General features: G+C 42.0%; 1 protein-coding gene across 2 annotated transcripts in view; it reads right to left on the bottom strand.

Annotated features, from left to right (window-relative positions):
• sema6e (sema domain, transmembrane domain (TM), and cytoplasmic domain, (semaphorin) 6E) overlaps positions 1–11245 on the bottom strand; it is a 171836-nt gene extending 160591 nt beyond the window's left edge. For both annotated transcript variants that reach the window (XM_058647097.1, XM_058647099.1), the window contains exon 1: positions 11027–11245. The gene's annotated coding sequence lies outside the window, so the exon portion shown is untranslated. The remainder of the gene's footprint in view (positions 1–11026) is intronic.
• Positions 11246–18926: the final 7681 nt, after the last annotated feature.

The following is an 18926-nucleotide window of genomic DNA, read 5'->3' as shown; positions in this document are numbered from 1 at the left end:
CGGGCTTACGCATGTCCCGTCACAACGCCGAGCGCGCGGGGGGGGGGGAGGAGAGCGCATTTCGTTTACACAAGACGTGATAACTCTTCCGAGGGACAAAGGCAAATTTTCTCCGAACACTTAAATTAAATATGTGAATACCTGTCACCTTGTGAGTGGGTGAGTGTGGAGCAGAGACGGGATATGATGGAGAATGACTGTGTGAAAGCAGCGGCATTGGATGAAGAGGACAGAAGGGGGGGGGGGGGGGGAGGAATGGCTTATCTTAGCTTTTTAATTTCCTGCTTCATTTCACGTTTCAGGGCCATAAAAATTCTCATTTCAAAAACTGCAATGAGCAACAATGAGACACGATCATAACTCAGAATTACTTCTATAGTAACTGAGCCCCCCCCAATTCCAACCTACACACATCCACCCCTTTCTCACACATTCAGCCTAATTGTTTCAGCCAAAATTTGACAAGCCAGACAATTTCTGTGCAACAGATTAAAAAAAAAAAATCTGATATCAGATATTCTATCCGTCAGTCTTATGCTGCCAAAAACTCTTGACCCACATTTCTCTGCATCACCCCTTGTTCTGTTTTAATCTGTTCTGCAGGCTCAGGAATGAAGACTCAGTTTCCCTTTCCAAAAACAACACTTCTATGCTTCCTTTAAAGTCTTAGAACAGTTTGTGTTCAGTCCAGTGAATTTCGAGCGAAATTCGCCCCAGGGGACATCACGACACAACACAAACTTCCAAACATTAAGTTGAAAAATCCATTTAATCGCTGGCATCAGTCTCAAAATTGGAAATTTGAACCAGGCCAGAAACTATCGCAGGGGGGAGAAAAAAAAACACACTCAAACCGTCCTAATCCTCAACATGAGGTCTGTGTTTACCTTTCTTTGTCTGACCGCAAAATGGAGTTTCTTAGTTTTCCCGAACCCTAAGTAAGTCATTCAGTTAATCCCTACTGATAGTAATCAAGAACTAAATTAATCACCAACTACGAATGAATTAATCAAGAAAATAGACAAAAGATTAATCAGATAAAGAAAATAATCAACATTTGAAGCTCTACAAATAAATTGGCATTTAATCCCAGGAATTATGTGATCTCCAGAGCTTTATCCAAAATGTAACTGTCACATAAACTTAAGTATTAGCTCAAAACAAGTGAACAGGATTTTAGCACATTGTTGTGGATGTCTGTGAGTGTTTTGTACGTCTGTGTCTTGTTCTGTTTCTGTCTCTTTCAATGATTAGTTGACACTGTTGACATACACCGTCAAGCCTGCTAACTTGGCTGCTTAGCTAACAGCTAAGCTAACAGCCGAGTCCACAGACTTGTTCGTTACTGGCCGTCTAATGTTTAAAACCAAAAAATACCGCTTTACAAAACATAAAGAGAGGACAGTTGAGCTAGTTTGCGTCCTCCACTGTCACAGCAAACAACAAATCATCACTTTTGTCCTCTTCTCATTAACAAAGACTGCACGGATGCAGCTAGGTTAGCTTTGAACAGTGTGACGCTGGCTCTTATTTTGAAGGTTATCGAGTTAGTCAGTTTATCATTTTAATGATTGATTACTCGTCGACTAGTAACTAAACCAAACTGCCTTAGGGATCGAGTACTGTATTTCAGTTGAAATGGTGGAACTAGTTTTAACCATTTACTCTTGTCAAATGTCAAATGGTTCAACGAAAAGTTTCAGTTCACAAAAGAAAATAAACTATTTTTTTCCCACTGCCCTTTAGGTTGTGATTGATATTTGACGTCATTTGACATTTCACAGACGAAACAGTGGATAAAAAAAAAAACAACTGACTGACACGTCCATTAATAATGAAAATAATATGTATTTGCAGCCCCTAATTGTGGTTTGAACTTCAGCACATCTGTCACTGTCTCCCCACAGAAAGTCTTCACAAGATTACCTGCATTAAAGTTTCCCTTATCTTAAAACCGCACAAAGCCGGAGCTCGGACATGCCGCGACTCTTAAATAAAAGTAAAATTTAACAGTCTGCGAGGTACATTTGTCTAATTCACTTTAATTTAAACTGACAAACAGCTGAAAAGCCGAGCTCTGCCTAAACAGGTGCAGCTGACAGATTCTTTATCAGCCAATTTAAATGAAGCCAACCTGCTTTTTTTTTTTTATTATTTCATCATGTCTGCATTAGTCGTGTTTTCTCCTAATTTCATCATTCCATCACTTCAGAGATTTCAATCTGTGTCACCAGAGGCAGGATGACATGTCACACCACTACAAAGAATCTCATTAACTAAATAACTATATTCTCAATGGACCATTGTTTTGGGGGGGGAAGACACTTTCCAATTCAGGTCGACATGTGTCAGGAGAACCGCTTCTTCTGCTGAAAACAAGACAAATGTCTGCTGTGCCAGACGCTCGTCCTAAGACTTCACAGCAAATCAGAGAGCGTCTCGAGGTGTCTGGTAGGTCTTTCCAGGGAAATAACCTCTGGCACAAAGATGGATGTTGCATTTCCTTCAGCAACAACAGCCGTTTGTTGGGAGGAAATAGGAGAATAACCGGGCGGCTGGTTCAAGCTGTGATAGCCACCATGGCTGAACAAGCAAAGGAAATAAGTCCACGAAGAGAAAAAAAAGTAAACTTCACAAATCGAAACTCACAAGGAAAAGGGCTTTTATGTTGTCACACACATCACATACGTTCTGAGGCCGGAAAACAAAGCACGGGAAGTTGATGATTTGTCTTGCGGTGCCTATGGAATCTAAAGGAAGTGTCTTTGACAAAATGTGCATCGATTAATCACCAAGATTGATATGAGAAGCAAAGGAAAACGGATGTTTAGATACACAGACTTCAGATGTAAATACTATAGAGCTGTAACTAACGGTCATTTTCATAACCGGTTCATCTGTCGATTAATTTATCGATTAATCAAGTGTTCGTTTGGTCCATAAAATGTCAGAAAACACACAAACACACGTGCATGCTGGCTGTATACCGTGCCTCCCTATAGTTATGACAGAACACAGTGATACGAGCTAATTCAGATGCTCACAGCAGCGAATGAAAAACACTCCCACACACCCGGAGATCTGCACTGGTAGATACGACCTTATTAATTTATAGCACTGACCATTGAACCAGTGCTCGTGGATAATGGAGGCATATCCAGTATTTACACAATCAGCAGTTCAATGAAACTTTGGTCATTAGTTTGTTAAAGTAAAAAAGATCAGAGCAAAACGAGGCCACGTCTCACAACTCGTGGAATCATTTACATGAAATAAATGAATGTGATTAACACATTTATTTCCCTGGTTGTTAACATCCATCTGCAGGAGGTTTTTAAGGCAGAAGACGACTGTGTCTGAAACGTATGTAACTGAAATCCCTGCGCTTTCTCTCCATTTGTAAATATTTTGTTCACAACACAAAAGGCACTATCGCTCTTTGATTTAGGCTGCAATGATGATCGATTATAATTAATAATACTAAATTAAATTATTGATTGTTCTTTTAAAAAGAAGGTGTTCGCCGATTTTTGTAGCTTTCGATGTAACAGAAAAATCCAAATGACCATTATTCACCATTTTCTGCCATTTTAGGGACTTGAAAAAATTAACACATGAATCAATTGTGAAAATAATAAATAATAAAGGTCTGCAAGTTCATTTTTTCATTCTGTATTCAGGGCACTGGTGTAGGACGATGTGATCGTTTCCATCACAATGTAAAATAATAATAATAATAATAATAATACAAATAATAATAATAATAATGTCATTGGCTGTCGGGAGATAACTACAAAACAAAAAATAACCCATGGCAAGGTGATGCACTTTAAATAACTAATGGGAAACACAGCACTTTAAGTAAATGACCCCTGACACTACTATCACAGTCAGCCGCTGTATTATTATGAGAAAAATAAGACTCTATAGCTCTACAGCACCTTCTGATTCATGCTGTACCTGCAAGAGGAGAGTGGGACCTCAGCAGGGTGTGGGGGGGGTTCCTACACTTTCAGCTCAAACGGCTAATCAATGAAGCGGGAGGTCTGCCCACCCTCATTATGAAGTGATGAAGAAATCATTTGGAACAACAAACCAATGCACCTGATGCCCCCCAACCTACCAAACCGAGAGTTCAGCAATCAATAGCAGGTTATGTATGGCGTGAGGCTATTTACAGAGACATTTGTTGCCTTATTTCAGTCGCTTCGTCCCATTAAACACGGAGGTGAGGAGAATGGAAGTGGACGCAGAGAGGAAGGGATGTTTCCGTTGCTTTCCAAGTGTGCTGTCGTGTCTGCATTGTCTCAATCTTTTGGGAATTAATATTATAAGCTGCCAAGAAGTAGGGGAGAGAGAGATTTTTTCAAGCTTTAGTCATCAGCTAATAATCCTTTTAAAGCAGTGGAGATGCACACGTTTGGCCAAATTAGCGACTTATTTGCATGAAATACGCATTAAAAAAGAGCAGGAATTGATTTCGAATGATTCAATCTCTTTGCGTTCATTATTCTATTGTCTTTGTTGCACATGCTGCTTCCATGCTGCACTACACAGACAATGCGGCACCTTATTGTGACACAAATCAGTGTGAGCGGCTGCAATGAGACGTACTGTAAAGCTACTTTCTTTTTCAGCCTAAAGGGCAACTAGTGCAGGAGTGAGGGAGCAAAATGCATGAATCATACACTGCCGCAGGTCTTTAACAAAACCACTAACAACACACAGAAACCTCTGTGCATGACTGTGCACATAAATGAAACAAAGTAGAGTAAACCCTTGAAAAAATAAACAACAACAGAGGTTTTAATTTACTACAAAGATGCTTTCATGAGCCTAAAAATATAATTCGGAGGCAATTTGCTGACATAGCGTGCTACACGTTGTTTTTTCCCTGTAATTGCTGGACTAACCAGACACTCTTCCAGTGTTACCGCTGCGCTGCTTGTGGCCGTGGGGGTTGGCAAGCGGAGCCCGACTCCATGTTCGACAAGGGGTTAACGTTTCTGAAAAACAGCTCGACAAAGCCACAGGAAGACAGCCAGTCTGGATGGATGGACGCAGGCCTGTCACTTGTCCAGTTTGTGGTCTTTTGCCTCATGCCATCTTTTTCTCCTTCTCCTTCTCCTTCCCTCTAGCCTTTGACTGAACTCAAAGCTTTTCCTCGCAGAATTTACACACTCATCATCTTGAACATAATTTCCAGTCCTGCACCCAACCACACCAGGACCACAGGAGAGAAGCCACGGCACGCATGTTTCTTGATTCAAAAGTAATTACAAGTCTGCCAAGGATTCAAATCTAATGGCTGATGATTGGACTTGGGGGAGAAAAGATTGTCCGCAGTGAAAACATCCACTGTGTTCATGGGTTTCGAGCAGAAATCTGCAGCTGCAACAGGGAAACAGATGTAACTATCCTGGCAGTGGACATTATGCCTGTGTCACAGCCAATCTGTAAATGAACTTTAAAAATCATGCAGACCCGTATACCTGCAGGACACGGAGCACTGAATCAGCAAAAATGTAGGTGGAGAAACTTCTCTTTCACTTGCAGCAGAGAAGCTGTTTCTGCACAGAAGAAGAAATGACTGAAAACTATCTGGGGAATAAAAAAAGAAAGCAAGCACAGTGACGGGAGGACTTGTGCCAGCAGAAAACACGACGCACGTCCACCTGCTATTCTTAACCTGTCCATTTGTAACGCTCGATGCAACATGTTAATGCGATTTCATAGCAGCTGTGGCCAAACGGGGCCAAACCTGGAGGCCAAGGCCCGGTGGTCTCAGCAGATAGGCTGAACTGGCTTGTGCTGTGTCAGCTCTGGATTATGGATGAGGTGGGTCTGCAGGGCTGACAGGTAATAATTCACTCCCCAGGGGTCCCACACCCTTCACTGGACAAAGCGCAGCCAGCCGGGAAGAGGTGAGGGTGGAGGGACGCAGCCTTGGAGGCTCAGATCCCAACAGCCCGCCCCCTTTTCTGCTTTTTTTCCCACCATCACCTTCAAGAAGCGGGGCTCCTATTGGCTGCGCAGTTGCCACGGGCAACCGGCCATTATCAAAATGAAATATGAGATGCCACAGACCGATGCCCCCTTTAGGTGCAGGGTCAAACAAAGAGCCGTATGTTGCGGGTGACGAGCCGAGATTAACTGTTGCCTCTTGAAGCGCGGACGCCGCTGCTGCCGGCCCATTCCTTACACAGTGTCTGTTGCAGGGAACCACCGTGAGCTTAGGGTCTGAGACACTTCAGACTAATTGCTGTAGTCAAGAGCATTCCCGCACATATTAGACGCTACTTGAGCTGGACTGTGCTTGTAAAAAAAAAAAATTTAAAAAAAAAGAAATATCCACAGTGTTTACACAGAGAATGTCAGTCTCAGAAGGTCAGTCAGTCATGTTCACAATACTCAAAGTAAGCAGAGAGGGACTGTTTTGTTTTTGTAATCGATGCAAAATGACAAGACCCCTATGGGCAGCCCGTGGCCAAGTGGAAAGGGAACTTGGCTTGTAACCGGAGGGTCGCTGGTTCAAAATCTCCACCTGGCCAAAAGGGCCGGGGTACCCCTGAGCAAGGTACCCAACCCCCATTGCTCCCCAGGCGCTACTCAGTGTGGCAGCCCACTGCTCCTAATTCTAGGATGGGTCAAATGCAGAGGAATAATTTCCCTAAGGGGATTAATAAAATAAAATTAAAAAAAAAATCTTCTCGCCTGGCAAAATAAAATACATACATATACATATATATATATATATATATATATATATATATATATATATATATATATATATATATATATATATATAGTTTATATTTTAATACAAAATATAACGACAAATACTTGTGAGTCAACCTCTGTGTCATTGCCTGGTCCACTTTTTGACACGCGACACTGTTTCACTCTGCTGAGCCCGCCATCCCTCACTCACCCTCCTCCCTGCCTCCATCAACAGCAACGGTAGGAATTCTACCCACCGTTGAGCCATCACAACACCCCATAAAGATCTTTTAACCGTCCTCACAGGGAGTCGTGTCACTTTTTTAGCGACGTCTGGTGAGCACAGAGCATGTACCTGTCACAGTTCCTCCTCCCATTAACCCTTCTCAACATTTAAATATCAGAATGCTGTTTTTTCTGCTCTCTCTGAACCTGGGACGATGATGTGCAATAATGATCTGTTTTCACTGTGTTCATGACGTGCAAAGGTCACACATTGCGCACCCTTCTCTTGACGCTGTGAAATAAATCTGTAATTGTTTTCAATCTGAGTGAAGGTCTTTGCTCACCCTTTGAATTTCTGAGTACCGCTCATTTTCTGCTCTGTGCACCTCACAATGTTTTGGGACGAGTACCAAACCGGCACGAGAAAAGGATCCTTGACAAAACACCGAAATGGTTCACTAAGCACACTCTAGCTGTTGTTAACAAAACAGGCAGCCCCGCCGATGTGAAGTCTATTTGTGGGAAACACAACAATAGTCCAAAAAGATATTACCCAATACTCTCAATTTCCACTGAGATAGAAATGGACATGTCATGAGCTCCGGTGCTTCAATTCAGCAACTTCAAATTTACTATGGTGGGGTTAATGTAACATATCTTCATTGTTCCACTGAAATCCAGTTTGTTTGTTTTTCCTCCCCAATGACTCATCTAAACTATAAACTTACTTGAGTGCGTGAGAGTTTTATGAAGCTATGTGCAGATATTGAGCACTTTATCTCGATGATGAAAATGGGAATCAAACTTCCCCCAGGGGCCACAGCCCTCAGCCCCCAGTTAGGAGCTTATTTCAACCATCATTACCCTGAGGACCATTAGGAAGATGCCATCTGCACACGCGAGGCCCCTCCGTTGGGGCCTCTTGTCATTTCAAACTAAGAGCAAAGTGCCGAAATGGAAATCGGAAATAAAATTACACACTGGGCTAAATGCACCATTAACCATGCTAACTGAGCGGGGGACCTATCAGGCCCGGGAAATGAGAGTTGGACAAAGAGCGAGCAATTTTCAGTGGTGACAAGGAAATGAATGCACTGCTGGTACTCGCACATTTACCGCTATAACTCAGCCATCAGCAGAATGTGACTTTCATAATGGTGTTTGAGAAAAAGTAAGGGGGCGGGGGGAGGAAAGGCTAAGCGTTTATTGTTTATGAACGGAGAAGACTGCCTGAAACAAGGCTATAATATATACATTTGTATGCACTATATGTAGTGTAAGTGGGAGTGCTGACTGATAACTGCCGGCCGGTAAGCATCAGACAGACTGAGGCTACGCGGGCAGCATCCCACTCCTCCTCTGGGGCAGTGGCACCTCTCTGTATTCGCAGAGCGGTAACGTGTCAAATGAAATGAGCTGAAACCACACTGCAATGTCCTCTGAGTGGAACAAAGTGCTTCGTCACTGTACAACTGCGGCAGGAAACCACAAGCCATCCGTGGATGGCCTCCCTGTCCTGTGATATCCCTGCAGGAGCTGAGGAGAGGAGGTAGATGACGAGGGGGGATAAGGGGAAAAAAAAAACAGCGAAAGAAACATCACAAGATCTGACCACACTGTCTCCACTTAAACATCTGACTGGAGCAGTGTGTGTGTGCGATGTTTCTTCTGCCCTAACGGCCAAAACAAGAGGCTCTCTCTCTGCAGAGGGATGCACTAATTTATCAGCTGTGTTCAGCTTATTGACTGTGATTGGCTTATCATGAAATGAGAAGACATCCGTTGACTCAGCGTCCATGTTTTTCTGGGGGGGGGGGGGATAAGCATTTGACTTCTGTGACAGGACGTGGTATAAAAGATGATTTCATACATTTGACGGATTAGCGGCGGGATTATTCAAACCATCACAGAACGACAAAAAAAACACAAACATCGGTTACGTTATCAGCGTCACTGCATTTCAGCTTTCGCCAAGGTGGTAAACTAGGGGACGGCTCGACACCACTACTACTAACCTTGATTATTCACCAATAACAGTGATAACGGTCGTTTTACCCCCTTTAGACAGCTAAGCTCATCCGTAATGTGCCGATTCATTGATCACCTAGCCACGACCAGCCATTTCAAAATCACCATCCACTCCAAACTGCGTAACAATTCTTTATTCTCCCATCAACGAAGAAATAAATGGCCCACAATATGATGATAAACGTTGCTGCTTCTTTACATTTAACAACCTTGTATTTTCCCCCTCTTTTTGTTGATAAATACGTCCACAGGGACGCTGCCACAACATGGCAGACGTATGCAGCCCTCACTCATGTTCTGGTCACATGACGGCACAACGGCACGCGTTGTTGCCTGTGCTCAGTGGAACATTGATGTGAATGTAGGGTGTTTGGATAGAGTCGGATTTTCCGCCTCATTCCTTATGTAAACCCCCCTCAAAATTTAAAAAAAAAAAACATAAAGTTAGCACATTAGTCATTTAAAAAATAATAATAATGCAGTTTCCTATCATTTACAGACTGGATAACATGTCCGTCTTTTACCTAAGTTAAAGCTCATGCGATTATAATTATTTGCATCCCAGATACAAAAGAGCATGAAACCTTAATAGAAAAGTATATTATTTAATGGATGCATCAGCTCAGAATTTCACAATGAGTGCAGCTTTAACTAGAAATGAGCAATAGCTGTCCCTCCTGTGCAGTCAAGGTGATGTAACCTTAAAGCAGTGTATATATATATAAATAAAATACACATATTATATGCAAAACTTTTGCTGGAGGACTGGAGCAGAACCAGGCTAAAGCAGAAATACCTATATATGACTTGGATAGATGCACTTTATTGATGCAATTTTTGCATTTAAACAATTAATATATAGAGAGGGAACAATAAAACACAAACTAGACAAGTACCATACTGTGAATATAATATTAAACGGAGACAGAAATGGGGGAAAAAGTAGCAGTGCAGTCGATATCTGCCTGTGTTTTGGAGATATTTATTTACTACTGAACTGCTCTTAACCTCAGCTGAAACTGAACACCCACTGAGGGAGATGATGCACAACAGGCCGAGACGAATCATGGTCCAATTTGAGCAAGGTGGAAAAAAAAAAACACACACACAAAAACACACATACACAGCTCAAGAAGAGCATTTCTGTTTCACTACGAACGGAGCTTATTTTCCCTTCAACGGCTCATGCAGCTCAGCAGCAGAGAGAAAAAGCACCGGAGCCTCGACCTCTTTCTTTGTAAGAAGCTCAGAGGAGGAGAGACGACAATTAAAATTAAAACAGCTGCAGAAAGTCTGCGTGCAAAAAAAACAAAAACCTGTTACAACCATGAGCTCACCGCTTTTTTTCCCCTGCGAGTTTTGGCATTAGGACAAAACTGCAGATGAAAAGGGCAAAGGATTTAGCAGTGTGTGCAAATTGCGCCCCTGTCAATGCAATCAAACGGTCACGTAAACGCACCTTTCTTTCCCTGGCATCCCACACTTACAGACTACAATTCCCCGTAAAATATCCCACCCAATATGTGCTGTTTTTACTTCCATATTTTTATTTACGAAAAGAAAAATGGCAGAATAACAAACCCCGGGTATCCAAATCCAGTTGGCACAAAGCCAGTCACAGGAACCGCCGTTAATTGACGATAAGTTGCATTGAATAGAGCAAGAAAACGCATTAAAAATACACGTTTCACTTTAACTCGCGTGTATTTAAATCCAAGAATGGGTCCAAAAAAAACACGGCGTCTGAATTAGTGCAACATCAGCTGATACTTTATTTTCTCTGCCCCTCAGTGAAAATAAAAATGACCGACACTATTATTAACAACACAGGAGAAAGAACAGAACACGAACTCGCCAACACACAAGCCTACAATTAAGTAAAAGGATAGTTTGAGTTCAGAGAAATGTGTCGGGGAAAATGGGCATTGGAACCGTTTTCCTGGACGCATTTAATGCAGAGAAATGAGCTCCACGCTGGGGTAAAGTTGGAAGCATCACACTCCAAACAAACTGAGAGCAGCGGCGGCGGCGGCGGCGGAGAAGCACTACTTACCTCACTGTTTCCCCAGTTCCTTCGATAAAAAGACAAACGCAAACGTCGCAGTCTTTCGGAGGAGACAGAGACGCAGTGGAGGAACAGTAAAGTCGCAGTGACGACGCAGTTTTAGCGTAGTTTTCTTCTTCTTCTTCGCAGAAACGGTTTGTATTCCCAGAGCGCCGCGGCACTGAAAAGGCGACTCTCGCTGCTGAGACGAGACTGAAGCCAGACTCAAATCACAACACTCCGGCAGCCGACCAGGCCACGCCCCCCCGCGGTGGTTGTTTGACAGCAGACTCCGCCAATCAGAGGTCTGTATTACAATGAGCTCGTCGCTGATTGGCAGACTCTTTTGAGGGTTTTCTTCCTCCCCCCCCCCCTGCCCAGTGCAGCTCACTTTTCTTCCAGATGTTAAATGCCTGCACTTCTGGTTCGCGTGTACGCAGAGGCAGCCAATCAGAGCGCAGGACAGGGGATTTAAACACACGCATTATTACCCTTTATGGGGCGTTTACGCTGCTTTGTGAATTGCATTAAGTTACGTCATAATGCTATTCAGCTGACTTCACACTTAATTAATGAAGCGCTTCACAAAACAAAGGGATTTCTATTGTGATATAGTTGTGTATTGTGCATGCATACTGTATGTTTACACACAGTAAAGGCATATATACATATATTTATGTATATATATATATATATATATACAGTATGTGTATATACACATTTATTAGACTAACACCCAAAGCAAAATATTATTATCCATGAGTTTTCAGATTTACAAAAAAAAGTTGTAGTGGTTGAATGTTATGCTTGATTAATTTATGACTTAAAATAAATAACTTTTTTTCTCTCAAGATTTCTGAAATATTGATGCTTTTATGATGATGGTCTAATACATTAAGCACTGAGTGTGTGTGTGTGTGTGTGTGTGTGTGTGCGTGTGTGTGTGTGTACTTGTATTTATGTCTTTGTGAGTTCAAAAACTATCTTTAAAGGGCTTTTTCAAGGTTAAGACCTGGTTTTAGGGTTAGGGTTAGAATTGGGTTTAGGTTAGAGTAGGCGTAAGGGTTAAGGTTAGGCACTTAGTTGTGATGGTTAAGGTTTGGGTAAGGCAGCCTTTCTCAAACTGTGGGGCGGGCCCCCCTGGGGGGGCGTGGAGACTTTCCGTGTGGGCTGCAAGCTCTGTTTTTGTTTTGTTAAGTCCTAACTAAAGTTTAGCAGGCAGAATGTTTGGTCTTGCGGTAACCCAGACTCATTTTAGTGACGTACCACAACAAAATCTACACTGGTGACAAGGTTTGGATTATATCTCATAGCTCTGTCTTGGATTCACAGTGAATGTGGTGAAGAACGACCTCTCTGTGTGTTGTGTCGCAAAACATTGGCAGGGGACAGCAGCATGAAACCTAATAAATTGAAGAGACACTTGGAGACAATTCACCCGAGTTACGTCGGTAAGCCACTGGAGTTTTTCAAGAGGAAACTTTATGAATACCGAAAGCAGGAAAATGTTTTAAAAAAAAAATGCCGGTGGAAACAACAAAGCACAGCTAGTTTCCTACAAGGTTGCATAGAGAATTGCACGTACCAAGAAACACACACACGATTGCAAAGGAGCTCATACTGACACATGTTACAATTTTGTGAGATTCGGGGGGGCCCCAGGAAATTTCTTCCTCCAAAGGGGGGCCCAACAGAAAAGGTTTGAGAACCACTGGGGTAAGGGAATGCATTATGTCAATGATGTGTCCTCACTAAGATATAAAAACAAGTTTGTGTATGGTTTAAATATACACATAATACACTCGGCAGCCATTTCATTAGGTACATCAGTACATAAATAGTCAATCATATAGCAGCAACACAGTGCATTTAAGCCTCGTTTACACACCAGGTTTTTTTTTTAATATGGGATGTATGGTGCCGGACGGCATCAGCTGCGCCAGCTATGTAAATAGTGTGATGTCAATAGCGCATGTCCACGAAGAAGAAGAACACGCCACAGTAACTCACGAGTAACAAAGGAGGACATCCAGCATTTTGTGTTCTTTCTTCTTGGCATGTTGTTGTTTATCAAGAGGAAGGCAAGCTTTGTTTTTGAGGAGAAGGCTGCAGGCTGCACAGAAAAACACACACAGACACATAAGTGATGATTATCTGTCGACAAATCAACTTCAGTGCGTGTAGCTCCACCCTGTAGGAGCCAGATCACTGTGCTTGGTGCCCCAAAGGAAGGGTGCCAAAAACTGGGATAGTACCGATTTGGTCATTTCTTATGCCGTGTTTCCATCACTGTTAAGCCCTGGGTCAGGCTTGTGTTTCGACCGAGAACTGAGCCAGATCAGCTCCATCCAGACCGTACTGTACCATTAACTCTGGCTAATTAAGCCAGGAAAAGGTACCACATATTGAATGGTTGGGGCTGATTGTTTTGGTACTTTCCCTAATGAAAAACAAAAAAATATGCAACATTCCACTTGGTGGAAACACGGCTCAAAAGTGCTGAACTGAACCCATCTGTACTTTGACTGGTTGCTGGGGGCAAACAGGCTGCTATGGGTATGTGCACTTCAGAAACTTTTGATCTACTGGGATTTTCACACGGAGAGAATGATCCATAAAGAGAGAAAATATCCAGTGAGCAGCAGTTCCTTTGGTGAAAATGTCTTGTTGATGCCAGAGGTCAGAGGAGAATGGCCAGACTGATTCAAGATGATAGAAAGGCAACAGAAACTGAAATGACCACTCATTGCAACCAAGGTACTAAGACCATCTCTGAACACACACAACACAATGAGCCTTGAAGCGGATGAGAGTCCAATTTCTGCCACTTTATTTCGTGTGTTGTGTCCCTAATAAAGTGACCGGTAAGTGTAGAAAGCCAATCAATTAATGAGAAATGTAATTATTGCAGAATTTGTTGTGATTCATCATGATTTAATCACATCTTGTGATCTTTATACTGAACCATGAATGGACTGATATTTAAATGTCATAGAATGAACACAAAGGACGCACATTTTAAATCACATCATCTCTAAGTTTAAACATAACTGCTTAAAGTCCTGTGCACTTGTGCGCTCGCAGTGTATACAATAGCAGAAAAACAAAACCCAGGCCAAAACAGCCATAAAGGCCATTAAAATTAAGTAGGAGAATATAATTTCTTGTGTGTACTCACATTATTAGTGCTGCTCTTCTGTTTTACTCACAGTTAATGCAAACGACTGCAGTTTCCAGTCTTTAACAGCGAAGTGTGCTGTAAAGCCTAAATGATTCTCATTATTCACACGAGTCCAGTGGTCAAGAGTGATGACCTGCATTTGTTCACGTATCTTCTTCATATTTTCCCGTATAATGTATTTGTGACACCGTAGTTTGTCTCAAGGGCAGAGCGTAAATGTGTCTCCTGACGGCATTTGAATGATTTCTCTTTGCCATCCATGTAGCCTAAATAGTGATATATCAAATGTTAACGTAAAATCCTACAGTTTTCCATCTTCCCTTATGCCTAGTCCACACATACAGTAGATGGGGTTTTTTTCTCTCTCCAAAAATATAGAGGTTTTCCATCAACATTTGCAACATCGTGGCTCATAAGAACCAACGGAAATAAAAAATATGGACAACTGTGTCAGCCCAAAGTTTTAAAACAAAAATGGAGCCAGCAGCATTTTTGAACATTTCTACATCCTACATTTCGTGCTCTAAAACTTTAGGGTAGTGTGGATGACAGGTGTATCCGGAGCACAATCCATGCATTTGTAAACAAAAACAGAATCGTGTGGATGTAGCATTAGACATGACTAACGTTTTCCATACACAGTAGACGTGTGTGTGTGTGTGTGTGTGTGTGTGTTCCAGGTATTACTCATGTTGTGGGGACCTAAATCTGTTTGCACAGCCACATTATGGGGACAAAAATCAAGTCCCTGTAATTTAAATTATCTTGTGTGGCTAGGATGAAGTTGGTTAGGCCATTAATAGTTATAGTTAGAGCAGGGGTGTCAAACATACAGCCTGCGGGCCAGAACCAGGGTGCGCCAGAGGGTCCAATCCGGCCCGCACAATCTATATTTTTGTTTGTTCATCATATGTTTTGTAAAAAAGATACTTTATTAAATGTAAAACAAAGGGGAACAATTTGGAGTCCTTCTTGTCTATAGATTATTATGCTAATATTTTACTTGTCCGGCCCACTTGAGATCAAATTGCACTGTATGTGGCCCCTGAGCTAAAATGAGATTGACACTTCTGGGTTAGAGTAATTCTCCATGAATGTCAGTCAATGTAATGTCCCCTGAAGTCATGGGAAGCAGACATAGTGTGTACTAATTTTAGTACATACTTTAGGACCTTTTAGGACCTTTTCTTGCATTAACACTGACCTTGTCAGGACCTGTAGTCCTCATGGAGACCAAAAAACGGGTCCTAAGGGCTATGTTAGGGCTAAGATTTTAATTGTGTTTAGGTTAGAGTTATAACTCATTGTGGTTAAGTTTTGGGGTAAGATTTTGCAGAGTCCTGTCAAGAGCAGCTGCACAAACCTGTGTGTGTGCGTTATAGAGAAATAAAAATGTGTAAAATGAATATAATTTACATAATGAAAATAAACAAACAACCGTTTGCTGATGATATCACGCTGAGTTTAGATCATTTCTGATTAGCAGGGAGCATTTTTCCAGCTTTTGAAGGGGAAAATGCCAAGAATCATTGAATTCAGTTTGTTTATGGAACGCCAAAAACAGTAAAAATATCCATCTCTGCCAAATTGTTTTCAATGTAGGCTTTTTCATGAGGTTTACATCATATAGCCACTCATCCCTATACAACATATGCAGATACAAATGTTCAGTGTGTACACACATGGATTATTTTCGCTCTCAAATAAACGGTGACATGTTTTTTCGCGAAAATGCAAACTGCATGTTCTCTTTGTCCTGCAATAAAATACAAGCATCATTTCAAAAGCAGGGACAAAGTGTACCAACAACATTTAATAAGCCGGTGATGATGTTCAGTACATTCCCAGATACACTAATTAGACACCTGTGCAGGGAAAACACAACCGAGGCATTTGCTCTGACTCGGCATCATAGTGTTTGATGATAATCTAGAGGACGGACTCTCCGACTCATTCATCTCTAGCTTTAATCTATCGCATTTCCATTTCAGTCAGCCTTTCTTGTCAGTGTTGTTTTATGAAAGGACAACAGTTCAAGTGGCTCCCGCAGCAACTGTCTACACTGGTTACGATACACACCGTGCAACGTTTCCCACTTTAACGGCAAACTCCTTCCGAGTCACGCTTGTTCGTTACATTCCTCTTTGGCCTTGAGCAGCAGAAATATGGCAGAGTTTCTTTGTTGTTTTTTTTGTTCGCCCAGACTCAGCACTAGCGATTTACTCCATTAGTTTGTGTTGGCAGTGCGACGCTGCCTGTTGAGAGAGGCTGTTTTTGAGGGGAGGGAAAGGACACAGGCACAGAGGGATTCACATGGACTGGCTAAATCTCTAGCCACCTTCAAATTCACCATAATCCTCTGCCAGTGGGTTTTTTTTGGCAGCAGAGACACTTGATTTATTTACAGGCTGTTCTCCTTTTGAACTTTCATAATTTCTGCTTCTTTTCCTCGGAGTATCGGATCAGCGGTGGTTGGGGCGTCTGGGTTTGGTGCCTGTTCACCACAGAAGTCAATGTGTGCAGAGAAGATCAAAGAACACCCTCTCACTGAGCGTTAGATGAGAGGATTAATGTCAAGGTCACGCCTTTACAGGACACAGGATGCCACAGTCCACACCAAGTTAGCGTAGCTTAGCATAAAGGCTGGAAACCGCAAGCCAAGTGTGAAAAATATCCCTGTGGTGCGAAGTTGTACGATATTATTGGAAGTTTTGAACAAGACGTGCTTGATGTTCAAATGGTAAAGTTATGAGAACACCATTGCTGGGCAGAGACAATGTTAGCTAGCATGCAGATAACATTAACCTTACTTAAAAAACAAAACAAAAAATGCATGCTCTAGAAGAAACCATATGACAACTACCTCCACAGTTACAGCACTTTGGAGTTAATGCTTCACAAATCAAGAAATCCTGCATGAACTCTACACAATCGAAATTTCCACAACATAAAAGTAAAGCAAAAGCACAGGTCGTGAACTCCTAGCTTTCAGAAATGTCCCCCATATGACGTTCAAATGGACTCATCTCGTAAACATGGTTGCCACGACTGCATCTGCAGGCACCAATATGCTCAACAACCACAAAAATGAAGCCACTGTGTTCGTGTCTGAGACTTGTATTCTTCTGCTAGGTCAGCTCAAATTATCGCTCGATTTATAACACCTGTTTTTGTAAATGATGGTCCCATTTGGCGTCAAATACGATAAATAAATGATAAAGTTGAGTATGACACCTAGCACTGTCAAACAGAGGACTGGGCGCAGTGGACAACTTTAATTAAGGCCAACCCCAAGTTTGAAAACAGAAAAATTGGTACTGGCTAAAATACTAAACTCTAGGCTTTGAAATGTTAGTTCACAATCCATTTGGTGATGACTCTGTGGTTTGCCACATGCTGTGAATGAGGGGAATTAGCGATAGCCTGGTTCTGTCAAAAGCTACCAAATATGCCAAGCAGCAAAGATAAGGCAACATAATGAACATTTCTAGTTTGTTTTATCAATGTAGTTGTCGGCAGGTTGTACTTCACATCTTTGCATTAAACTAAACTGTCAGCTTGCTGTACTTTCATATTTATCACACAGACACGAGTGTGGCATCAATCATCTCCAGAAATTAAACCTTTCTTGGAGAAACACATCTGTTTTCAGAGATTACAATAATTGTTTCATCAGCAGTCACTCAATGTGTGAATCTAGGCCTTCCTCTAACTTGACATTTCGTAATTTCCTCCTTCAACCTGCATTGTCATGTTCCGTTTTGGGACTTTTAGCATATAAAGGGTAATGAAGTCAATGCCTCTTGCCCTCTTATCTCACAAAACCACAAGTCCAACAAAAATAACAGAGGTGTTGAGGAATTCGAACATGATATTTGGTAAGAAAAGGGCAACAAAGCTCTATCATCATCATTCAAGCCGGTGCTCACTTGTTTGCAGAGACGAGGAAGTCCTGACAGTACGTCTGCAAAACATTTGTGAGGGGAAAACCAACACTGACAGATGTAATGGAGGCAAAGTTGAAATGAGGACTCAAGCTAAGACCAATTCATACGTATTACCCCTAATGACCTGCATATGAAAACGAGGGGGGCGCTAACTCTTTCTGTGGTCAGGTTTAGGCCCAAAATCGCCTAGAAAAGATCCCTCGTGTCCTCAAAAAGGGTCACGTGGCAGAATGGTGGATAGCTGTTTGAATCCCGGTTTGACTGAGAAATGTTATGTACAGAATTTGCATGTTCTGCCTAAGATTAGGTTTAATGGTTAGGTCAGCCGGAGACTCGTAACCAACCATTGGTTTTAAATGGTCGTACTCTTAAATGAAAAACACTTCTTTTTGTTCGCAGACATTTACACAGTGCTCACATCAGCCTGCTTGCAGTACTTTAATGGATGGGGCCTGTGACCCACATACCAAACATTTTAACAAACACAAGCTGTTCTTTTGACCATGAGAGGAGTTTTTAAAAAGAATGTTCTACAAACTGTAGGTTGAGTTGGAACTGACAACCAACAAAGGCCCGAGCACAGCGGCTGAATTCAAACAGAGTCCGCTGGAAGAGCTCGGAGACTCGCGTCACCTTACAGCCAATTATGGGAAACACACACAAGCTATATACTGTATATATATATTTCATGTTTGGTCCCGTGGGTCTCTTTGAGAAAGCAAAGACACTGAAAGCTGAAGAACAGATAAGGGGAGAAGTGTGGGCTCTGTCTGCAGCATAA

Source organism: Solea solea, chromosome 13 (genome assembly GCF_958295425.1).
Source record: "Solea solea chromosome 13, fSolSol10.1, whole genome shotgun sequence".
NCBI lineage: Eukaryota > Metazoa > Chordata > Actinopteri > Pleuronectiformes > Soleidae > Solea > Solea solea.
This window is presented reverse-complemented; position numbering and strand designations above follow the sequence as displayed.